The sequence below is a fragment of the Procambarus clarkii genome, chromosome 43 (assembly GCF_040958095.1).
Source record: "Procambarus clarkii isolate CNS0578487 chromosome 43, FALCON_Pclarkii_2.0, whole genome shotgun sequence".
NCBI lineage: Eukaryota > Metazoa > Arthropoda > Malacostraca > Decapoda > Cambaridae > Procambarus > Procambarus clarkii.
The window spans coordinates 4,790,975-4,808,109 of NC_091192.1; the positions used below are offsets into that span (position 1 = coordinate 4,790,975).

The window sequence follows — 17,135 nt, forward strand, 5'->3', positions numbered from 1 at the left end:
GGACTGTCCCCCGGGCCCCAGGACTGTCCCCGGGTCCCAGGACTGTCCCCGGGCCCCAGGACTGTCCCCCGGGTCCCAGGACTGTCCCCCGGGTCCCAGGACTGTCCCCCGGGTCCCAGGACTGTCCCCGGGCCCCAGGACTGTCCCCCGGGTCCCAGGACTGTCCCTCGGGTCCCAGGACTGTCCCCCGGGTCCCAGGACTGTCCCCCGGGCCCCAGGACTGTCCCCGGGTCCCAGGACTGTCCCCAGGCCCCAGGACTGTCCCTCGGGTCCCAGGACTGTCCCCCGGGTCCCAGGACTGTCCCCCGGGTCCCAGGACTGTCCCCCGGGTCCCAGGACTGTCCCCCGGGCTGGTGGTCGTGGATCAATAACACAGCCTCGTCATTATGAGGGCCAGTAGCCTTCACCTGGCTCTTACCTTACTCATTAACCCGGTGTTCCACGGATCACCCGCGGCCAACCCGATGTGCGTGCCGGTAGACTTCCGTAACTTACGTATTAAAAATAAAGTTAAATATTTCACTCCGTAATCAAGTAACGAACAATGGAAGAACAAACACATCAGGCGACCTGTGGAGACTGGCCGCAGATAACACGACTTGTCTGCTCTTCCACACAACAAGTCGCTGACAACACCATTTACACAATTTATTAGTTTTCACAAATCTGACTAATTATTAAGATATATAATTCATATAATCCTGGGCTTATATTACACAATTCACTGCTTTTAATACAAGAAGATTCCTTTACGTTTCTTTCAATGACATACTCCCATTCAATAATTTTCTATGTATTAATACAGTCAACTTAATGATCTGGTTCTTTTAAAGAACCAAATAATGTACAGAAATTACAAGAAATTTTGTATTCACTGCTTACAGTTACTAGGAAAATTATTAATCTGAGATTTTTAATGTCAAGACTACTAAATGACACATTATTACAAATTGTGAGTAATTTAGTCATTTCATTAAACTTTTCAAAAACCGAAAGAATTAGTTCACCTTACTATATTTTTGGCGGGAGGTTACCGGCTGGCTTGTGTGGGGAGTCGGGTTGTACTCAGGCAGTGGAACACTGCTCCTGAGTGCACAGCTAGAGTGGACAAGACCACTAATTGTCAATCAAGGGCGGAGACCTATGCTATTGGGTATCTAGTGATAGCTCTAGTTGTCTAGTGATAGCTCTAGTTGTCTAGTGCAAAGTTACTGCACAGAGGGGGCTGTGTGCCTTACGACATCATCAATGGGTTCGAGATCGACCAAAAGTACAGGTTCTAAATTAAGCAACTGACATATGTGGAGAGCTAGTGTCACAATTGATATGTTTGTCCTGCACACCGCCCCCCATCCAGTGGGCAGCGGTGGATAGGTTACAATTACTCAGTTACTACCTACAGTTAGCAGCGAATATAAAGCTTGGGACCCCCCCCCCCCCGCAAGGAAGTGGAACTTGGGACCCCCCAAGGAGGAGGACCTTGGGACCCCCCCCCCCAAGGAGGTGGAGCTTGGAACACCATAAGGAGTGTTAAGTCCCATACTATTTAACAGCTTATAAAAGCCATGGCTAATGATCAACTTCCGGAAGGAACACAACAAGTGGAACATGCAGATAATGTCCTAATACAGGACCCACCTTTGGAAAGGTAAACAGTCCATTCAACTCCTTAGCAGGAAATGTTCGGAACTGGGTTATATCTCCACAAATAAGAACAGAATGCTCTCATCACAAGAGGACAGAAAACGAAGAACTGGAAATTAATAGCGAAATACCCGAGTGGGTATTTCTTTTTATTTTATAATATATATATATATATAAATAAATATATATATAAATAAATATATATATATATATATATATATATATATATATATATATATATATATATATATATATATATATATATATATATATATATATATATATATATATATATTTTTTTTTTTTTTTCTTTTTTTTTTTTTTAGTAAAAAAGGGTACTACCTCTGGTGCCAATGTGGGGACCCATAGCCTCGGAGAAGAAAATAAAAAGTATTCAGAGAAGACCTTGTGGTTTCTCACTGAACACTAATATTATCTTCTCCTACCACCCCAATTCTTTTGTATGTACACATATATATTTACTTTATTTGAACTTTGTTACAAAAAAGGAGTTACATATGGGTTACAAAGATGGTTATCATAGGTTGTCGAGTTCCTCTAGCTCCTCAGATGGCGGGCAGGAACCCTGGATGCAGTGCGCATTTCCCCTCTGTATCGCCACACTGAGGCGCTGGAAAAGAAAGCTTGCAGCTCTTGGGTCCCTTGTTGTTTCAATGAGCCTAGAACCCAGTTCCTTCAAAAAACTGGTAGCACTTTTACCCCAGGCGCCGAGTGTCTCAGAAGCAATGGGGACAAAATTGTAGTGATGATCTAGTTCTCAATACTTACGGGATTTGGCTGCTTCCCTGTGGGTGGCAGCGCCACCTGGTTGTGCAACACTGAGGTTAATGTAGGTGTTAGCCAGGGTTGATACGCACGTGTAGTCCCATACCAACTGCTTGCCATTCTTCCAGGGGGTTCACTGTGATACCATCCGGGCGACCAATAAGAGCATCAGAGTTACGGGGCGTTAGGTAACGGGGCTCTCTTTCAGCTGGGCATCCAGCTGTGGTGAGGCTCCTCTTGATGATGTCGTTAACTTCACTGTGCCTCGAGTGCCATCCCCCTCTGCTTTGGCAGAGTAGGCCAAAGATGAAGAAGAACGACGAAGAACTCTGTAGGGTAAGGCAGGTCCTAGTCAACAACGGCTTCTCCAATGGTTTCGTCGAAGACATCATAAGAAGGAAAGTGAAACGCCATGCAACCTCTGAAGAGACAACTAACACAACACCTATACCCCCTATTAGACTATTTTACAGGAACTTCTTTTCCACAGCTCATAAAACGGAGGAAAGGGTCCTGAAAGATATTGTTAATAGAAACGTTATCCCTACAGACAAAAATCAGAGGATACAACTGACGATTTACTATAAAACCAGAAAAACGGCCAGCCTACTCATGAGAAACGCTCCAGACACAAAGCAGAACGCTTTTAATGAGACCAACGTCGTCTATGCCTTCAAATGCCCTCTTGGGGACTGTAAGCTCCAAAAAAACCAGTATATAGGCAAGACAACAACATCTCTTTCTAGGCGTTTAACGATGCATAAGCAACAGGGCTCCATTAAGGAACATATAATCTCTTCCCACAACCAAACCATCGCCAGAGAAATCCTAGTAAACAACACAGAAATCATCGATAGATACAGCGATAGCAGGCGGCTTGACGTTTGCGAGGCACTACACATTAAAAAGTCAACACCAGCAATCAACAGCCAATTAATGCACAACTATATTCTACCCACCTCAAGACTCCGCTCCAATATAGAAGCATCAAGAAATATGGACCAATAGGCTTTCTGCAATCACTTCCATTCAATACCCATTGTTTCGTGTTCTGTCTTGTGTTGATGAAATTAATACCCTATTAATGCCACCTCACCCCATCCACCTCACTCAAATGTAGATATAAACAAATCGGAGATGTGTAAGTTCTATTCAGTTGTGTATGTGTAAACTAAAGTCTTTAAAAATGTAATAAGTTTTACGAAACGCGCTCAAGTGTCGCGTCAGACTAGAAATAAAAATGAATTTTGGAGAATTGATTTTTGAATTACCACCAACAGTGAAAAGAAATGTACGAAAGACAGAAAATTCGTGTTAGAATTATTAATCTTACTTTTTCGGTCGTATTTAATAATATATGTCTACAGGAAAGACTGCTACCAAAATATACTAATATATATATATATATATATATATATATATATATATATATATATATATATATATATATATATATATATAAATATATATATATATATATATATATCTATATATATATATATATATATATATATATATATGGCACAACTCTCCTAAACACGAGAGTGAAGTATACAACTTTAGAACACTTTCCCACCAGGAGACTCGAACCCTAGCCAGCACAGAAGCCTTCCAGGAAAGGAAGAAAGAAAGGAAAGGAAAGGGAAGAAAGGAAAGATTTCCTTCCAGGAAATAAATGGATGTTAAGGCGTACCTGTTATGCCAGTTGCTGGAAGGCTTCTGTGCTGGCTAGGGTTCGAGTCTCCTGGTGGGAAAGTGTTCTAAAGTTGTATATATATATATATATATATATATATATATATATATATATATATATATATATATATATATATATATATATATATATATATATATATATATATATATATGTCATACCTAGTAGCCAGAACGCACTTCTCAGCCTACTATGCAAGGCCCGATTTGCCTAATAAGCCAAGTTTTCATGAATTAATGTTTTTTCGTCTACCTAACCTACCTAACCTAACCTAACCTAGCTTTTTTTGGCTACCTAACCTAACCTTACCTATATATATAGGTTAGGTTAGGTTAGGTAGGGTTGGTTAGGTTCGGTCATATATCTACGTTAATTTTAACTCTAATAAAAAAAAATTGACCTCATACATAGTGAAAAGGGTAGCTTTATCATTTCATAAGAAAAAAATTATAGTAAATATATTAATTCAGGAAAACTTGGCTTATTAGGCAAATCGGGCCTTGAATAGTAGGCTGAGAAGTGTGTTCTGGCTACTAGGTACGACATATATATATATATATATATATATATATGTCGTACCTAGTAGCCAGAACGCACTTCTCAGCCTACTATGCAAGGCCCGATTTGCCTAATAAGCCAAGTTTTCATGAATTAATTGTTTTTCGACAACCTAACCTACCTAACCTAACCTAACCTAACTTTTTCGGCTACCTAACCTAACCTAACCTATAAAGATAGGTTAGGTTAGGTTAGGTAGGGTTGGTTAGGTTCGGTCATATATCTACGTTAATTTTAACTCAAATAAAAAGAAATTGACCTCATGCATAATGAAATGGGTAACTTTATCATTTCATAAGAAAAAAATTGGAGAAAATATATTAATTCAGGAAAACTTGGCTTATTAGGCAAATCGGGCCATGCATAGTAGGCTGAAAAGTGCGTTCTGGCTACTAGGTACGACATATATATATATATATATATATATATATATATATATATATATATATATATATATATATATATATATATATTGGGTATTATACACTATCCGTATATTGGTATCGCTGACTGTTCTAACAAGAGAAAGAATGAGGGTGGGGGCTTAAATAATCCATAGGAACATGTCACAGTTGTCTCAGGGGCCCTGGAAGCTATGACCTGTGATGGGCATGGGGGTCTCTAGTGCCGTGTTAATAATGATGCACACAGCCTACGTACGCTCCGTCATAGACTATGCCGCACCAGTCTTGTGCACCTACTCCCAAAGTGATATGAAAAGGCATGAAAGCACACAGAATGAAGCCATAACAATAATTTTTGAAGTCCCAAAATCTGCTGAAACATGGATTCTATAAGAAGAGCTGTGTTTCCCAGAGATAAAAGCAGCGTTAAGGACCTGATTACCAAGCTTGCAATTAAGATAGCCAGAGACGCTAATTATAGTGATATTGCCAAGAAAAGACTGAGTTCTGTGCTACTAACAAGTGACATTAATAAGGGGCTAAATATGACAATACAAAAATGTCAAGAATATGTTGAAGCAATGGTTACAAATGGGATAATTTTAGACCTAACTAAATTCTGGTTTGGAAATAGTTTCCGAAGACCCAGAGACCCCAACACTGTTGCACAATAACATCGATTGAGCAGTCGGAGGGTTAAGCTCGTTGTCGAAAGTCAAACTTTGTGTATAAATGGATAGTTGTTAACATTTGATAGTTGCCGTCTAAAATCTAAACCATTCAAATCACATGAGATTTTATAACATATATCGACGTGGTGTACTAAAATTTAGGTGTGGTTTAAGACTTTGAGGTTTGATACACAGGATGGTACAGATGGTACACAGGATGGTACACAGGATGGTACACAGGATGGTACACAGGATGGTACACAGGATGGTACACAGGGCGGTACAGGCGTGGACCAGACATACTCCTACTACCAGCATAATAACTTTACCGTCTCATAACTCACGCTAATCCACACCCTGCTAGTTCCCCCCTAGAACATGACCCACCAGCCGGTTTATAACCAGGTCCCCCATTACTGCTGGGTAACAATGGGTGGACAGTTGAGGAGCGGAGCCCAATCAACCCTAACTACCCCAGGGCTCAAACCCGGTAGTGGCCTATAATTTAAGACTCGAGGCAATTGTCCTCGGGGTTGTGAATGAAGACGTACTAGGTGTGGCCAACAACCCCGGGGTTGTGAATGAAGAGGTACTGGTTGTGGCCAACAACCCCGGAGTTGTGAATGAAGAGGTACTGGTTGTGGCCAACAACCTCGGGGTTGTGAATGAAGAGGTACTGGTTGTGGCCAACAACCTCGGGGTTGTGAATGAAGAGGTACTGGTTGTGGCCAACAACCCCGGGGTTGTGAATGAAGAGGTACTGGTTGTGGCCAACAACCCCGGGGTTGTGAATGAAGAGGTAGTGGTTGTGGCCAACAACCTCGGGGTTGTGAATGAAGAGGTACTGGTTGTGGCCAACAACCCCGGGGTTGTGAATGAAGAGGTACTGGTTGTGGCCAACAACCCCGGGGTTGTGAATGAAGAGGTACTGGTTGTGGCCAACAACCCCGGGGTTGTGAATGAAGAGGTAGTGGTTGTGGCCAACAACCTCGGGGTTGTGAATGAAGAGGTAGTGGTTGTGGCCAACAACCCCGGGGTTGTGAATGAAGAGGTACTGGTTGTGGCCAACAACCTCGGGGTTGTGAATGAAGAGGTACTGGTTGTGGCCAACAACCCCGGGGTTGTGAATGAAGAGGTAGTGGTTGTAGCCAACAACCCCGGGGTTGTGAATGAAGAGGTAGTGGTTGTGGCCAACAACCCCGGGGGTTGTGAATGAAGAGGTAGTGGTTGTGGCCAACAACCCCGGGGTTGTGAATGAAGACGTAGTGGTTGTGGCCAACAACCTCGGGGTTGTGAATGAAGAGGTAGTGGTTGTGGCCAACAACCCCGGGGTTGTGAATGAAGACGTAGTGGTTGTGGCCAACAACCCCGGGGTTGTGAATGAAGAGGTAGTGGTTGTGATGTATAATTGGAGCAGGAAGCAAGAGAACATTTACGAGCCGCGCGGTACTAGAGTGGGGTCCGCTGGAGCCGCTCCGTCAATACTCCCCTGGCCATCATTACTATGTTACCCGGCCCTTCATTACACTCAAATTAAACTTCGATTCTCGAAGACTTCTATGCCAGTGTTTTGATTCTGTTTGTAAACATACCGAGTCGATTTTAGGCTACCATGAGGATGATTCGATTTTAAGGATGACGGAAAACGGGAATTACGAATGTGTGTTGGGCTGAATGTCCTTCAGACTGAGCAAGAACAAGTGTTGCATCACAACATGGAAAGAAACACATGTTAGGTATAAAACAAAAATTTGCTGCATCACTTTGAAGTCACATCATATATATATATATATATATATATATATATATATATATATATATATATATATATATATATATATATATATATATATATATATATATATATATATATGCGAACAAGCCTGAATGGTCCCCAGGACATATGCAACTGAAAACTCACACCCCAGAAGTGACTCGAACCCATACTCCCAGAAGCAACGCAACTGGTATGTACAAGACGCCTTAATCCACTTGACCATCACGACCGGACATAATGAGGTGATAGCCGAGGCTATTTGAACCACCCCACCGCCGGCACTCGGATAGTTATCTTGGGCATAGCATTTTACCAAATCACCTCATTCTTTGGGGCAACACGTGAGGAACACAAATGCGAACAAGCCTGAATGGTCCCCAGGACATATGCAACTGAAAACTCACACCCCAGAAGTGACTCGAACCCATACTCCCAGAAGCAACGCAACTGGTATGTACAAGACGCCTTAATCCACTTGACCATCACGACCTCATTATGTCCGGTCGTGATGGTCAAGTGGATTAAGGCGTCTTGTACATACCAGTTGCGTTGCTTCTGGGAGTATGGGTTCGAGTCACTTCTGGGGTGTGAGTTTTCAGTTGCATATGTCCTGGGGACCATTCAGGCTTGTTCGCATTTGTGTTCCTCACGTGTTGCCCCAAAGAATGAGGTGATTTGGTAAAATGCTATGCCCAAGATAACTATCCGAGTGCCGGCGGTGGGGTGGTTCAAATAGCCTCGGCTATCACCTCATTATGTCCGGTCGTGATGGTCAAGTGGATTAAGGCGTCTTGTACATACCAGTTGCGTTGCTTCTGGGAGTATGGGTTCGAGTCACTTCTGGGGTGTGAGTTTTCAGTTGCATATGTCCTGGGGACCATTCAGGCTTGTTCGCATTTGTGTTCCTCACGTGTTGCCCCAAAGAATGAGGTGATTTGGTAAAATGCTATGCCCAAGATAACTATCCGAGTGCCGGCGGTGGGGTGGTTCAAATAGCCTCGGCTATCACCTCATTATGTCCGGTCGTGATGGTCAAGTGGATTAAGGCGTCTTGTACATACCAGTTGCGTTGCTTCTGGGAGTATGGGTTCGAGTCACTTCTGGGGTGTGAGTTTTCAGTTGCATATGTCCTGGGGACCATTCAGGCTTGTTCGCATTTGTGTTCCTCACGTGTTGCCCCAAAGAATGAGGTGATTTGGTAAAATGCTATGCCCAAGATAACTATCCGAGTGCCGGCGGTGGGGTGGTTCAAATAGCCTCGGCTATCACCTCATTATGTCCGGTCGTGATGGTCAAGTGGATTAAGGCGTCTTGTACATACCAGTTGCGTTGCTTCTGGGAGTATGGGTTCGAGTCACTTCTGGGGTGTGAGTTTTCAGTTGCATATGTCCTGGGGACCATTCAGGCTTGTTCGCATTTGTGTTCCTCACGTGTTGCCCCAAAGAATGAGGTGATTTGGTAAAATGCTATGCCCAAGATAACTATCCGAGTGCCGGCGGTGGGGTGGTTCAAATAGCCTCGGCTATCACCTCATTATGTCCGGTCGTGATGGTCAAGTGGATTAAGGCGTCTTGTACATACCAGTTGCGTTGCTTCTGGGAGTATGGGTTCGAGTCACTTCTGGGGTGTGAGTTTTCAGTTGCATATGTCCTGGGGACCATTCAGGCTTGTTCGCATTTGTGTTCCTCACGTGTTGCCCCAAAGAATGAGGTGATTTGGTAAAATGCTATGCCCAAGATAACTATCCGAGTGCCGGCGGTGGGGTGGTTCAAATAGCCTCGGCTATCACCTCATTATGTCCGGTCGTGATGGTCAAGTGGATTAAGGCGTCTTGTACATACCAGTTGCGTTGCTTCTGGGAGTATGGGTTCGAGTCACTTCTGGGGTGTGAGTTTTCAGTTATATATATATATATATATATATATATATATATATATATATATATATATATATATATATATATATATATATATATATATATATATATATATATATATATATATATATATATGTCGTACCTAATAGCCAGAACGCACTTCTCAGCCTACTATGCAAGGCCCGATTTGCCTAATAAGCCAATTTTTCATGAATTAATTTTTTTTCGACTACCTAACCTACCTAACCTAACCTAACCTAACTTTTTCGGCTACCTAACCTAATCTAACCTCTAAAGATAGGTTAGGTTAGGTTAGGTAGGGTTGGTTAGGTTCGGTCATATATCTACGTTAATTTTAACTCCAACAAAAAAAAAATTGACCTCATACATAATGAAACGGGTAGCTTTATCATTTCATAAGAAAAACATTTGAGAAAATTTATTAATTCATGAAAACTTGGCTTATTAGGCAAATCGGGCCTTGCATAGTAGGCTGAGAAGTGTGTTCTGGCTACTAGGTACGACATATATATATATATATATATATATATATATATATATATAACTGAAAACTCACACCCCAGAAGTGACTCGAACCCATACTGCCAGGAGCAACGCAACTGGTATGTACAGGGACGCCTTAATCCGCTTGACCATCACGACCAGACAAAAGGAAGTGATAGCCGAAGCTATTTGAACCACTTCCCCGCCGGCACTCGGATGGTAATCTTGGGCATAGCATTTTATCAAATCACCTCATTCTTTGGGGCACACGTGAGGCTATCACACAGCACACGCTTCGGCTATCACTTCCTTTTGTCCGGTCGTGATGGTCAAGCGGATTAAGGCGTCCCTGTACATACCAGTTGCGTTGCTCCTGGCAGTATGGGTTCGAGTCACTTCTGGGGTGTGAGTTTTCAGTTGTATATAGTCCTGGGGACCATTCAGGCTTGTTTGCATTTGTGTTCCTCACGTGTGCCCCAAAGAATGAGGTGATTTGATAAAATGCTATGCCCAAGATTACCATCCGAGTGCCGGCGGGGAAGTGGTTCAAATAGCTTCGGCTATCACTTCCTTTTGTCCGGTCGTGATGGTCAAGCGGATTAAGGCGTCCCTGTACATACCAGTTGCGTTGCTCCTGGCAGTATGGGTTCGAGTCACTTCTGGGGTGTGAGTTTTCAGTTGTATATAGTCCTGGGGACCATTCAGGCTTGTTTGCATATATATATATATATATATATATATATATATATATATATATATATATATATATATATATATATATATATATATATATATATATATATATATATATATATATTTTCAAAGACTTCACAAATACACAACTGATTAGAACTTGCATTTCCCTGATTTTATATCTACATTTGAGTGAGGTGGGAAGGGTGATGTGGCATTACATTTGAGTGAGGTGGGAAGGATGATGTGGCATTAACACAAGACAGAACACTAGAGGATATTAATAGGGTATTAAAAGTATCAACACAAGACAGAACAGAAACAATGGGTATTGAATAGAAGTGTTTGTAGAAAGCCTATTGGTCCATATTTCTTGATGCTTCTATATTGGAGCGGAGTCTTGAGGTGGGTAGAATATAGTTGTGCAATAATTGGCTGTTGATTGCTGGTGTTGACTTCTTGATGTGTAGTGCCTCGCAAACGTCTTGACGTTTGACGATGCAGGCGGCTTGACGTTTGCGAGGCACTACACATCAAGAAGTCAACACCAGCAATCAACAGCCAATTATTGCACAACTATATTCTACCCACCTCAAGACTCCGCTCCAATATAGAAGCATCAAGAAATATGGACCAATAGGCTTTCTACAAACACTTCTATTCAATACCCATTGTTTCTGTTCTGTCTTGTGTTGATACTTTTAATACCCTATTAATATCCTCTAGTGTTCTGTCTTGTGTTAATGCCACATCATCCTTCCCACCTCACTCAAATGTAATGCCACATCACCCTTCCCACCTCACTCAAATGTAGATATATATATATATATATATATATATGACAATGTCAGACCACGGAGGAAAATGAAACAGGAATTTCCTTAAGGACTTTCGTATATTAAATACATCTTCAGAAAGAAGATGTATTCCTTCTGAAGATGTATTTAATATACGAAAGTACTTAAGGAAATTCCTGTTTCATTTTCCTCCGTGGTCTGACATTGTCACATTCTTAATCACGTGTTTATGTTCGTGATATACACACATATATATATATATATATATATATATATATATATATATATATATATATATATATATATATATATATATATATATATATATATATATATGGCACAACTCTCCTAAACACGAGAGTTAAGTATACAACTTTAGAACACTTTCCCACCAGGAGACTCGAACCCTAGCCAGCACAGAAGCCTTCAAGCAACTGGCATAACAGGTACGCCTTAACCCGCTCCACCACCAGCTCAGACCCTTAAAAGAGATGGTAATTTCGGAGTATTTAAATACACCAAAGATCACCACCTCCCAAGAGCACTAGAGCAAGTGAGGGGTCATTTAGACGTTAAATTCATCAAGTCCCTGTTAATATGGGAAGACACAGTGTCTATGCTTAAGGCATAACTCTCCTAAACACGAGAGTTAAGTATACAACTTTAGAACACTTTCCCACCAGGAGACTCAAACCCTAGCCAGCACAGAAGCCTTCATGCAACTGGCATAACAGGTACGCCTTAACCCGCTCCACCACCAGCTCAGACCCTTAAAAGAGATGGTAATTTCGGAGTATTTAAATACACCAAAGATCACCACCTCCCAAGAGCACTAGAGCAAGTGAGGGGTCATTTAGACGTTAATTTCAGTGAAGACACTGTGTCTTCCCATATTAACAGGGACTTGATGAAATTAACGTCTAAATGACCCCTCACTTGCTCTAGTGCTCTTGGGAGGTGGTGATCTTTGGTGTATTTAAATACTCCGAAATTACCATCTCTTTTAAGGGTCTGAGCTGGTGGTGGAGCGGGTTAAGGCGTACCTGTTATGCCAGTTGCTTGAAGGCTTCTGTGCTGGCTAGGGTTCGAGTCTCCTGGTGGGAAAGTGTTCTAAAGTTGTATACTTAACTCTCGTGTTTAGGAGAGTTGTGCCTTAAGCATAGACACTGTGTCTTCCCATATTAACAGGGACTTGATGAAATTAACGTCTAAATGACCCCTCACTTGCTCTAGTGCTCTTGGGAGGTGGTGATCTTTGGTGTATTTAAATACTCCGAAATTACCATCTCTTTTAAGGGTCTGAGCTGGTGGTGGAGCGGGTTAAGGCGTACCTGTTATGCCAGTTGCTTGAAGGCTTCTGTGCTGGCTAGGGTTCGAGTCTCCTGGTGGGAAAGTGTTCTAAAGTTGTATACTTAACTCTCGTGTTTAGGAGAGTTGTGCCTTAAGCATAGACACTGTGTCTTCCCATATTAACAGGGACTTGATGAAATTAATGTCTAAATGACCCCTCACTTGCTCTAGTGCTCTTGGGAGGTGGTGATCTTTGGTGTATTTAAATACTCCGAAATTACCATCTCTTTTAAGGGTCTGAGCTGGTGGTGGAGCGGGTTAAGGCGTACCTGTTATGCCAGTTGCTTGAAGGCTTCTGTGCTAGCTAAGGTTCGAGTCTCCTGGTGGGAAAGTGTTCTAAAGTTGTATACTTAACTCTCGTGTTTAGGAGAGTTGTGCCTTAAGCATAGACACTGTGTCTTCCCATATTAACAGGGACTTGATGAAATTAACGACTAAATGACCCCTCACTTGCTCTAGTGCTCTTGGGAGGTGGTGATCTTTGGTGTATTTAAATACTCCGAAATTACCATCTCTTTTAAGGGTCTGAGCTGGTGGTGGAGCGGGTTAAGGCGTACCTGTTATGCCAGTTGCTTGAAGGTTTCTGTGCTGGCTAGGGTTCGAGTCTCCTGGTGGGAAAGTGTTCTAAAGTTGTGTACTTAACTCTCGTGTTTAGGAGAGTTGTGCCTTAAGCATAGACACTGTGTCTTCCCATATTAACAGGGACTTGATGAAATTAACGTCTAAATGACCCCTCACTTGCTCTACTGCTCTTGGGAGGTGGTTATCTTTGGTGTATTTAAATACTCCGAAATTACCATCTCTTTTAAGGGTCTGAGCTGGTGGTGGAGCGGGTTAAGGCGTACCTGTTATGCCAGTTGCTTGAAGGCTTCTGTGCTGGCTAGGGTTCGAGTCTCCTGGTGGGAAAGTGTTCTAAAGTTGTATACTTAACTCTCGTGTTTAGGAGAGTTGTGCCTTAAGCATAGACACTGTGTCTTCCCATATTAACAGGGACTTGATGAAATTAACGTCTAAATGTCCCCTCACTTGCTCTAGTGCTCTTGGGAGGTGGTGATCTTTGGTGTATTTAAATACTCCGAAATTACCATCTCTTTTAAGGGTCTGAGATGGTGGTGGAATGAGTAAAGGCGTACCTGTATGCCAGTTGCTTGAAGGCTTCTGTGCTGGCTAGGGTTCGAGTCTCCTGGTGGGAAAGTGTTCTAAAGTTGTATACTTAACTCTCGTGTTTAGGAGAGTTGTGCCTTAAGCATAGACACTGTGTCTTCCCATATTAACAGGGACTTGATGAAATTAACGTCTAAATGACCCCTCACTTGCTCTAGTGCTCTTGGGAGGTGGTGATCTTTGGTGTATTTAAATACTCCGAAATTACCATCTCTTTTAAGGGTCTGAGCTGGTGGTGGAGCCGGTTAAGGCGTACCTGTTATGCCAGTTGCTTGAAGGCTTCTGTGCTGGCTAGGGTTCGAGTCTCCTGGTGGGAAAGTGTTCTAAAGTTGTATACTTAACTCTCGTGTTTAGGAGAGTTGTGCCTTAAGCATAGACACTGTGTCTTCCCATATTAACAGGGACTTGATGAAATTAACGTCTAAATGACCCCTCACTTGCTCTAGTGCTCTTGGGAGGTGGTGATCTTTGGTGTATTTAAATACTCCGAAATTACCATCTCTTTTAAGGGTCTGAGCTGGTGGTGGAGCGGGTTAAGGCGTACCTGTTATGCCAGTTGCTTGAAGGCTTCTGTGCTGGCTAGGGTTCGAGTCTCCTGGTGGGAAAGTGTTCTAAAGTTGTATACTTAACTCTCGTGTTTAGGAGAGTTGTGCCCTAAGCATAGACACTGTGTCTTCCCATATTAACAGGGACTTGATGAAATTAACGTCTAAATGACCCCTCACTTGCTCTAGTGCTCTTGGGAGGTGGTGATCTTTGGTGTATTTAAATACTCCGAAATTATCATCTCTTTTAAGGGTCTGAGCTGGTGGTGGAGCGGGTTAAGGCGTACCTGTTATGCCAGTTGCTTGAAGGCTTCTGTGCTGGCTAGGGTTCGAGTCTCCTGGTGGGAAAGTGTTCTAAAGTTGTATATATATATATATATATATATATATATATATATATATATATATATATATATATATATATATATATATATATATATATATATATATATATATATATATCTAAATTTCGAATTTCCATCCTATTAACGATCTGAGGCGTGGCCTAATGGTTTGACCTCTGGCCAGGCAACTAGCTGGCCCATGGTTCGATTCTCTCATATGGGGAAGTGTTCTGTTAAAATTCCTTGCGAGTTCATGCAAGTGTATGATATACTCAAGACACGAGTTTTCCCTAGTGGGGAGGGAGGCAAGGAGCGGCGAGGGGGCTGGTTGGGTCTCCAGTCTCCAGTGTGAAGGCTGAGGTGGACAGTAGGGGACATGTCCGACTGGTACCACTGGGACGTCACGTACATACAATTAGGTGAGGAGTAACAAGTAAAAGACATTGGTCAATAACCTATTCATACAATTAGGAGAGGAGTAAGGTTAGAGCACGGATCAATAACCAATTCCTTCAAAGATTAGTCAGGTGTAGTGGGCATGGCGTTTAGGGCAGCGACGCCATCGTTGGGATCCTGGCGTCCCGGTCTTGTCCTCACTCCCAGTGGTATAACCTCATATGTCCCTTACAGTCTCCTCACTTGAGAATATATATATACGAACTTAGTGACTAGCATGAAACCTATTACATACCCAACGATCATTAGTATATTAGGACAATGACCAACACCCACACCTGTAGACCAGACATACACAACACTGCTCCCTCAGATAGTGACCAACACCCACACCTGTAGACCACACATACACAACACTGCTCCCCCAGACAGGGACCAACACCCACACCTGTAGACCACACATACACAACACTGCTCCCCCAGATAGTGACCAACACCCACACCTGTAGACCACACATACACAACACTGCTCCCCCAGACAGGGACCAACACCCACACCTGTAGACCACACATACACAACACTGCTCCCCCAGATAGTGACCAACACCCACACCTGTAGACCACACATACACAACACTGCTCCCCCAGACAGGGACCAACACCCACACCTGTAGACCAGACATACACAACACTGCTCCCCCAGATAGTGACCAACACCCACACCTGTAGACCACACATACACAACACTGCTCCCCCACACCTGTAGCCACTGCGTGTCAAGGCAGGCATACCGTGACAAGCCAACAGTGAAGGACAGTCAAGGACACGACCCGCTTCGCCGTACATGATTCAAGCGCCTCAAATATTTATATACTGTGAAAGGACTCTATTGTACTGTGCCAGACTAAGTCCCAGTTCACCTGGCTCATACTGGAGGTCCCAGTTCACCAGGTACATACTGGAGGTCCCAGTTCACCAGGTACATTCTGGAGGTCCCAGTTTACCAGGTACATACTGGAGGTCCCAGTTCACCAGGTACATTCTGGAGGTCCCAGTTCACCAGGTACATTCTGGAGGTCCCAGTTCACCAGGTACATACTAGAGGTCCCAGTTCACCAGGTACATACTGGAGGTCCCAGTTCACCAGGTACATTCTGGAGGTCCCAGTTCACCAGGTACATTCTGGAGGTCCCAGTTCTCCAGGTACATACTGGAGGTCCCAGTTCTCCAGGTACATACCGGAGGTCCCAGTTCTCCAGGTACATACTGGAGGTCCCAGTTCACCAGGTACATTCTGGAGGTCCCAGTTCTCCAGGTACATACTGGAGGTCCCAGTTCACCAGGTACATACCGGAGATCAAGTCCAGTATCGGCCAAGTGAGTTTCAAGAATTTAAACATTGTTATTGAATTAGATCTAAGCTTTCGTACCCAGTACGCATTTTGGAAGCTTGTCGTAACAAACACATATTATTACGTTTGACCGCCGTAAAGGAACAACAGACAGAGAACCCTTTACAGCAGTCAAGCGTTGTATACATGTACACTTGCCCCCACGAAGGATGTAACCTTCAATCTAAGTACATAGGTATGACGTCGACCAAGCTGGCGAGGCGTTTGACCTGTCATCTTCAATCAGGTGCCCTAAACATCACTTGAGACAAGCCCATGACATCACCCTAACAAGAAAATGCTGAATAAAAACACTTGTATAATAGACAATACCCAAAATGTAAGAAGATTACAAATTCTTGAAGCAATCCACATAAGAATAGAACAACCCACCATGAATACCCAACTTATGGAACTATTCACTCTACCCACCATGAGAGTAAGAACAAGACCTGAACATGAAGATGCCAACATAGAAGACACTGTTCAATATGTCACGCCCACTACACCTGAATAATCTT

General features: G+C 42.9%; 1 long non-coding RNA gene across 1 annotated transcript in view; it reads left to right on the plus strand.

Annotated features, from left to right (window-relative positions):
* The window catches only part of LOC138349971 (uncharacterized), an 84,400-nt gene extending 74,544 nt beyond the window's left edge, over window positions 1-9,856 (plus strand). The window contains exon 2 of the long non-coding RNA XR_011221943.1: window positions 9,737-9,856. This is a non-coding gene — a long non-coding RNA (uncharacterized lncRNA). The remainder of the gene's footprint in view (window positions 1-9,736) is intronic.
* The last annotated feature ends 7,279 nt before the right edge of the window (window positions 9,857-17,135 follow it).